Source organism: Macrobrachium rosenbergii, chromosome 6, assembly GCF_040412425.1.
Source record: "Macrobrachium rosenbergii isolate ZJJX-2024 chromosome 6, ASM4041242v1, whole genome shotgun sequence".
In the NCBI taxonomy this organism is placed as follows: domain Eukaryota; kingdom Metazoa; phylum Arthropoda; class Malacostraca; order Decapoda; family Palaemonidae; genus Macrobrachium; species Macrobrachium rosenbergii.
This window is the reverse complement of record NC_089746.1, coordinates 21,537,761-21,545,260: the sequence shown is the minus strand read 5'-3', so window position 1 is coordinate 21,545,260 and position 7,500 is coordinate 21,537,761. Positions and strand designations below refer to the sequence as shown.

General features: G+C 36.2%; 1 protein-coding gene across 2 annotated transcripts in view; it reads right to left on the bottom strand.

The window, feature by feature from the left end:
* Sb (Stubble) overlaps nucleotides 1–7,500 on the bottom strand; it is a 114,018-nt gene that overhangs the window by 31,838 nt on the left and 74,680 nt on the right. The window lies entirely within an intron of this gene.

The window sequence follows — 7,500 nt, the reverse complement described above, 5'->3', positions numbered from 1 at the left end:
AAGCAGGAGGTTGATACCTCTTTGCCCTTCTCCATTCTAGCTGCGAACCACCGCAGCCACCTAACTATGAAGTACATAAACCACTGCTCAACACAACAGACCTTCGTAGTTTCTCCCGCTTCCCGGGATCGATCTTGGGACAGAGAGATAATTTGGTAAACTGACTGAAAATTGAGTAGAAAGTATAAACAGTTTATCAACACCGAAGTAATGGATAAGAAAAATATATAAAATACCCGATGATGATAATAGTGAATTCACAACAAAATAAATATTCCGATAGAGGGCAGCACGTGACAAACATCAAAATTCAAATATAGTGGATGATCAAAGAAACAAAGAAACAAACACAAAATGAAGAAAGACAAAAAAAAGGGCAAAACTGGAACAGTCGTCATGGCGAGAAACAAAAAACAAATAAACATCAGCACGAAATAAAAAGAAGAAGAAGAAGAAGAAGAAGAAGAATGAGGAGGTAGACAGAGACTGGTAGTAAAGAGGACGTAAAGGAGGCCATTTCTTTTCCCCCATTTTCTCGGGCTAATGTCTGCGTAGCTCACATTCTGACCTCGAGCTGACCTCCGAGAGGTCAGGCGGGGGGGTCAAGGCTGTGGTGCCATTCATTCATTGTCTGGATTGGCGGTTCATAGACGCCCATTCAATGAATTATTGCGGTCTCGCAGCCCTCCGAATTTTATTGAGGGTGCCATGGGTCCTGTCGTTTGGGGTTCGTGACTTTTTTTTTAGAGAGAGAGAGAGAGAGAGAGAGAGAGAGAGAGAGAGAGAGAGAGAGAGAGAGAGAGAGAGAGAGAGAGAGAGCAAAAGACGGGTAGCCGGAAATTTTAAGTGAGACCTGAAGGAATTCGGAAAGAAATATAGCCCTAAACCACGCTAGCTTGTGCCTCAGTTTCAATTAAACATTAATTTGCACTGTATCTTTATTTACAAACATTTAGACACATACGCACATACATACACATATGAGTACGTGTATGTGTGTGTGCGTGTAGAAAAAGAGCACACGAAAGAATATACTGTACTGTTGCTGCTTGTACCAAATGAAATTTTGTGTATACATGCGTATGTATATCAAGTACGTATACACATACTGTATGTATGTATGTATATGTATATATATATACATGTATATATACATATAAATATATATATATATATATATATATATATATATATATATATATACATATATATATATATATATATATATATATATATATATATATATATATATATATATATATATATATATATATATATATATAGTTTCAACAGCTACAAGTAGAGCAAGATAAGCATTTATTTTTAAATCTAAATGGAAGTGATACTTTAGCAAAATCTAACTGGTTTACAGTCTCAGTAGAGAAACATATATAATCATTTACATATTCAAATCAGTACATGTGGTAATTCATTCGATGATATAAGCGTGCATAATCACACTAGATTAACTATCATACTTGTACCAGCTCGAGGCAAAATTTGTCCTCATTCCCACAGGACTCCACTACCCTACAGGTGTGGACCCAATCCACAAAAAAAAAGATACGGACAAAAAAAGCTTATTTCCTTCCGACATGGGAGGACGCACGTCCTTGGCAGTACCTGGCGAAGTGAGTCTCGGAGGAAGTGTCTTATTGGCACGGAAGGGCCTCATCCTTCCTACTCTGTCATCCACCTCCTCCAGGCTATTGTTTTATGACCTGGGGTAGACTGGGGGCGCTAATTTTCAGGGGCTCCTCCGTCGTCATCAACACCCACCTCCCCCCCAACCCCTACCCAGCCCAGTCCCGCCACTCAAGGGGATCTGTAGACCCAAATTAGGGTTTGTCTTATCGATTACGTGAGAGAGAAAAGAAACGATTGTGTATCACGGTGCGAGGCAGGAAGGTGGTGATGCAATCAGGTTGCGCTTCTCGATTTTCTTTGTTTCGATTGTTTCCTAAATAATGTCTTTTATCGTTGTTTTTAGATGTTTCAGTAATCTGTTTATCAGCTGGTATCCCTTTCAGTTCTGTTGAATGCAGTTTTCGTCGTTCTGTTTCTTGAACTTTATTATTCGTTATGTCAACAATTATCAGTAAACTTTTTTCCTTAACAAACTCACAAACACCCTCCTCAACAAGGGCGTATTTCAAACTGATTAAGCCAGCAATATGCCAACATGGACTACACAAACCGAGTGAATTACAAGTCATAAGAGGCAATTCACGCAAAGGGAAGTCGTAACAACAGCCCAATATGAAACCAAATTATTACAAACACCAAAGTTCCATTAACATACAGCAAGCCACTTGGAATCCCCAAGTCACCCCAATTTCAACCATTTTTTCAAGTAAATCAAAGAAAGGTCGACTTTCCCTTGACGGTGCTGCTGTTTCCGTCAGTACCAGTCAGAGCTACTTCGCTTTTGATCTTCCAAACCACATCGTCCAACAACATCCCCCCACACTCCCCGACTCCACAACTCCCCACCCACTGACAAACATGAGCCGGGTGTGGGCGCTGAGCTCCCCATTCCCCACCCAAACCAGAAGCCCCGGGCGACTACACTACATTCCATTTTTAACATCAGTTATTGTTTACAACACTGTCTTTTCATCTACGCTAATTCTTACGTTGTGACGCGTCATAATAACAGACATGCCTCGGGAGTGAGCTTTGCAGGGCCCGATGTATTCCGTATCACACACGCACGGCGCGTACAGATTAGTGACAATTGCTTACATTACCGCGAAAACCCAATGACTAGTTTCAGCCTTATTTTGTCAGTGTCAAGTTACTTGCTTCTCTTTTACCTAAAATAGCGAACAAGTTTTACCTAAAAACATGCGCTCAGTTAATTTAAAGTTATTTCGTCAGGAAAGCGCAGTCACAGTATTTTCATATTGATATTCGTTATTTATATTAATTGAAACAAGTAGTTTCAGTCCAGAGAAATATGTCAAGTCCAACTGCTTCCGGCAGAACTACACCGACAGTGCAACAGTTATTTCACTCTCTTATCTTTCGAGCACACAGCACGTCAAGAAAAGAGAGCACACTCGGAATGACATCCTCAGTCTGTGCTCAATTCTTTGTTAATTGCACACTTGTCACACTTTTACGTCTAAGTTATATTCGCTACCCAGACTTGGATATATGAATGAGTTTGGGTTATTAAGTCAAACTTATTTAACTGAATGTAGTTTGCATACGGGAGCAGTCGACAACTGGAAATATTCTTACAATGAAGCAATGAAAAGCGGCACCAACAATGATTAATATATTTCATACAATGAAGTAGTGAAAAGTAGCAACAATAATGATTACTGTATTTCATACAATGAAGCAGTGAAAAGCAGCACCAATAATAATAAATATCATTCAAGATCTTAGTTTTATATGCATTTATGCGTTGCATACGTGTAATACATAACAGATTACTCTTTACAAGAGGTGCAACTCCAGCCTAAATCCGTGACCCAGTTATCCCCAGCGAAGGGGAGGAGTAACGTTTTAAACTGCAAATTACACCCAGTTCCTCGGACTCGGTTTTTTTTTTTCTTTTGTCAGGAAGAAAACGAGCACTAGGTCTGAAGAAGATGGAACTAGATTTAGTTACAACATTAGTCATTACATTATTTTAACACACACAAACATATATGTATACATATAATACATACATATATATAATATATATATATACACATACATATACACATATATATATATATATATATATATATATATATATATATATATATATATATATATATATATATATATATATATATATATATATATATATATATATATTACTAACAGGACCTCATTCAAACTGGATGGTATCTAGCAGAGGTATTTATTTAAAAAATTTACATGCATTCTGGGATAAACAGTCCTCACTGTTAAGTATCCTGGAAAGTTTGTAACTTTTTTTAATAAATATCTCTGTTAGATACCATCCAGTTTGAATGAGGTCCTGTTAGTAATTGCATCAATGCACAGAACAATTGTGATTGTGATAAAGTTATATATATATATATATATATATATATATATATATATATATATATATATATATATATATGTGTGTGTGTGTGTGTGTGTGTTTGTGTGTGTGTTTTGTGTGTAGTGTGTGCGTGTGAACTTTTGTCACCTATACACTCGTGACTTTTCTTCACGAAAATTAAGCAGGATACGAATCGTTAATTAGTTTAGAAACAACGATAGGCAGTGACTTATTAGCTATGATTCCCCTCGGGTGTAAGAAAATTCCCAATGAATAGGGAACTGGTCAAGCGATATTTATGGCCTAATGCTTTTGTACACACTTTAATAAATAAATAAAAAACAACTATAACGAGGGAAAATAAACGATCTCGTGTTGTGGAAACATCCAAAAGAGGGAAACGTGAAAATGAATGAGTTTGACGCAAAACGATCGGACGATTTAATGACCACGACAGCTCTTACATCAATTTAAATCCAATGAAAGCCGATCCAATAAATAAAACATTAAATTTATTAAAAAATTCAACTGATAAGGTAATGATAATAAAGAATGCTGGAGGAAGCATAACGTTCACAGATGAAGCAAAATACAAAAAGGAGAGATAAACGAATTAAAATTATTAGCCAAAATAAATAAAAAAGAAGGGAAACGAAATTCAAATAAACACGATAATGAACATTCACATGATTTAACGATCGAAAGTGTGCCGACCTATATCGCAGGACAGGAAGAGATCGGAAAACAATAACGACCTGATACGGTCAAGGAAACAAGTTTTGGAACATCACGATCAACGCAGCAGGATGCTGGGGGGTTTCCGGCGGAGAGAGAGAGAGAGAGAATGAGAGAAAGAATATTTCTAGAGAGAGAGAGTATTCAGATATTTCTAGAGAGAGAGAGAGAGAGAGAGAGAGAGAGAGAGAGAGAGGAAATCTACAGATAGAAAATATAGGAGAATTTTTGGTACTCGACCACTCAGCCTTCTTATGGTATGACTCGTACATTTCAAATGTTGTATAGAAAAATAACAAATATGAAATTAAACGAGAGGACAATCTCTCTTTCTCTCACTCCCTCAGTCTCTCTCTTTCTCTCTCTCTCTCTCTTGATCTTTGGACGTAGACTGCATGCTCTCAAGGCCATTTCTTTTGACAATTATTACTCTGAAATACTGTAAATAATTTTTTTATGATACGCAGTTTTCGTTGTCATTACAATATTCATAATTATCATGTCCATTTTTGGTTTTAAAATTACTGCTTACGTTGCAGTTAGTGTTATTCTTATTTATAATATTATTCTAGTCAAGTTTGTTCTTAAGGGTGCAGCTGCTTTTAATCTGCTGGCGTGTAAGTCGGCATCCCTTTGATTAGTTGACGCTTACTGCCTGCGTTAGGTTCTCCTCCTTTCTATCAAATTTCCACATAATGGAAACCTTTCAGGTGAAATTAAATTACCACTGACAGATAGCAGTGCATCGCAGTCAACAGTACAATGGAAGAGAGAGAGAGAGAGAGAGAGAAGAGAGAGGAATAATTCTAAGAGGCCATTTTCATACTTGGACATCATTACATTACCTAATGAGAGAGAGAGAGAGAGAGAGAGAGAGAGAGAGAGAGAGGGAGAGAGAGAGAGAGAGAGAGAGAGAGAGAGAGAGAGAGAGAGAGAGAGAGAGAGAGAGAAAAGGGAAGGAATAATCTAAGCCATTTTCATATTTGAACATCATTACATTACCTGGTGAGAGAGAGAGAGAGAGAGAGAGAGAGAGAGAGAGAGAGAGAGAGAGAGAGAGAGAGAGAGGAGGGAATAATTCTAAGAAGCCATTTTCATATTTGAACATCATTACATTACCTGATGACGGAGTGACCCTCTTCCGTGGCCAACTTCTGTTATTACAGAACGTATGTTCGCGCATGCGCTTTCAACGATTCCAGGAAAACGGTTTCCATACGCAGGTCTGGAGAGTCATGAACAATCGTCCATAGCTAATTATTATATGATTATCATTCCACTTTTCAAAATCTTTTTCTTTTTTATGTACATTTACACATATATACACACCCATATATATATATATATATATATATATGTGTGTGTGTGTGTATGTGTTTGTGTGTGTGCCTGCGTGTGTATATTATTTATCATCAGTTAAAATATGAATGTCTCATTGTATTTCCTCTGATCTAACCCCCTGTCTTAGAAAATGGCTTAATAATAAATGAATGAATGAATGAATGAATGAATGAATAAATCAATAAATATATACATATATGTGAGTATGTATGTAGGTATTTATATATACGCTATATATATATATATATATATATATATATATATATATATATATATATATATATAATTTATATATACAGTATACTTGTGTATATATATATAATTTATATATACAGTATACTTGTATATATATATATATATATATATATATATATATATATATATATATATATATATATATATATATATATATATACAGAGAGAGAGAGAGAGGTAAAGTTTCCTAACCAAACACAATTTACTCTCACAAAACGTACCTGGCCAAGTATCTCAACCACCTGTTTACATTAAAGTCCTTTACAAAAAAACATAACAGTCCCACCTCACAAACCTACTTTCCCCAAATGAGGAAGCTTCGTCCTTTAATTAGTGAGAATATGTTGTGATGAAAATTTTCCTTTTTACTTTTTCCTTCTTCTTTTTTGTTGGGAGGGAAGTCTTCTACAATTAAAAATTCCCTTTCCCACCAACCTCAGTTTTACAACCATTAGAAAGTTTATTTTTTTCTTCTTTTTGACCCTAATTTCCAAGGAAAGGAACTAAATGGACCGTGTGCTTGTTTATGATGCGAGCTGTCAGATTTGTTTTTTATGTTTTGTCTTTTATTTTGTAGCGGTTATTCCTTCAGACATTTGAAAGTAAGTAGGAGATAAACGCGTAGGAGTTTACGTTGCGGAAATGGGAGAGGTAAAGGATGGTCAAATGTAAAGAAAATACTCGGATGGCATTATTTTAGGTTATTTTTTTTTTTATCACATTACTGAACTTGATCACTTCCAACTTCGTGAGATTATGCAAATGAGGATATGGGAATAACCCAAGCGCTTACGTCCTAAGAACAAATATGGTTCGAGGTAGCAATTTTTTTTTTTCAGAAGACTTACATGTCCAAAGTTGGTCTGATATGCAATTCCGAGCGATGAGATGTTTGGAATTAGAACCTGCAGTGCCTATCAGAATGGTAATTTCGAGCAGTTTAGAACTGTTGGAAAAAAAATTAGGCATAAGGTGCTTACCGTATTGTCTAAGGGATTCAAGATCTGTAAAACTTAACAATAAAACACTAAAAAATGCGCCAAAGTTTCTTCGGCGCAATCCAGTTTTCTGTTCAGCCGCCACAGCTTATAATCAAGGCCACCGAAAATAGATCTATCTTTCAGTGGTTTCGGTATAACGCTGAATGAGCCGCGGCC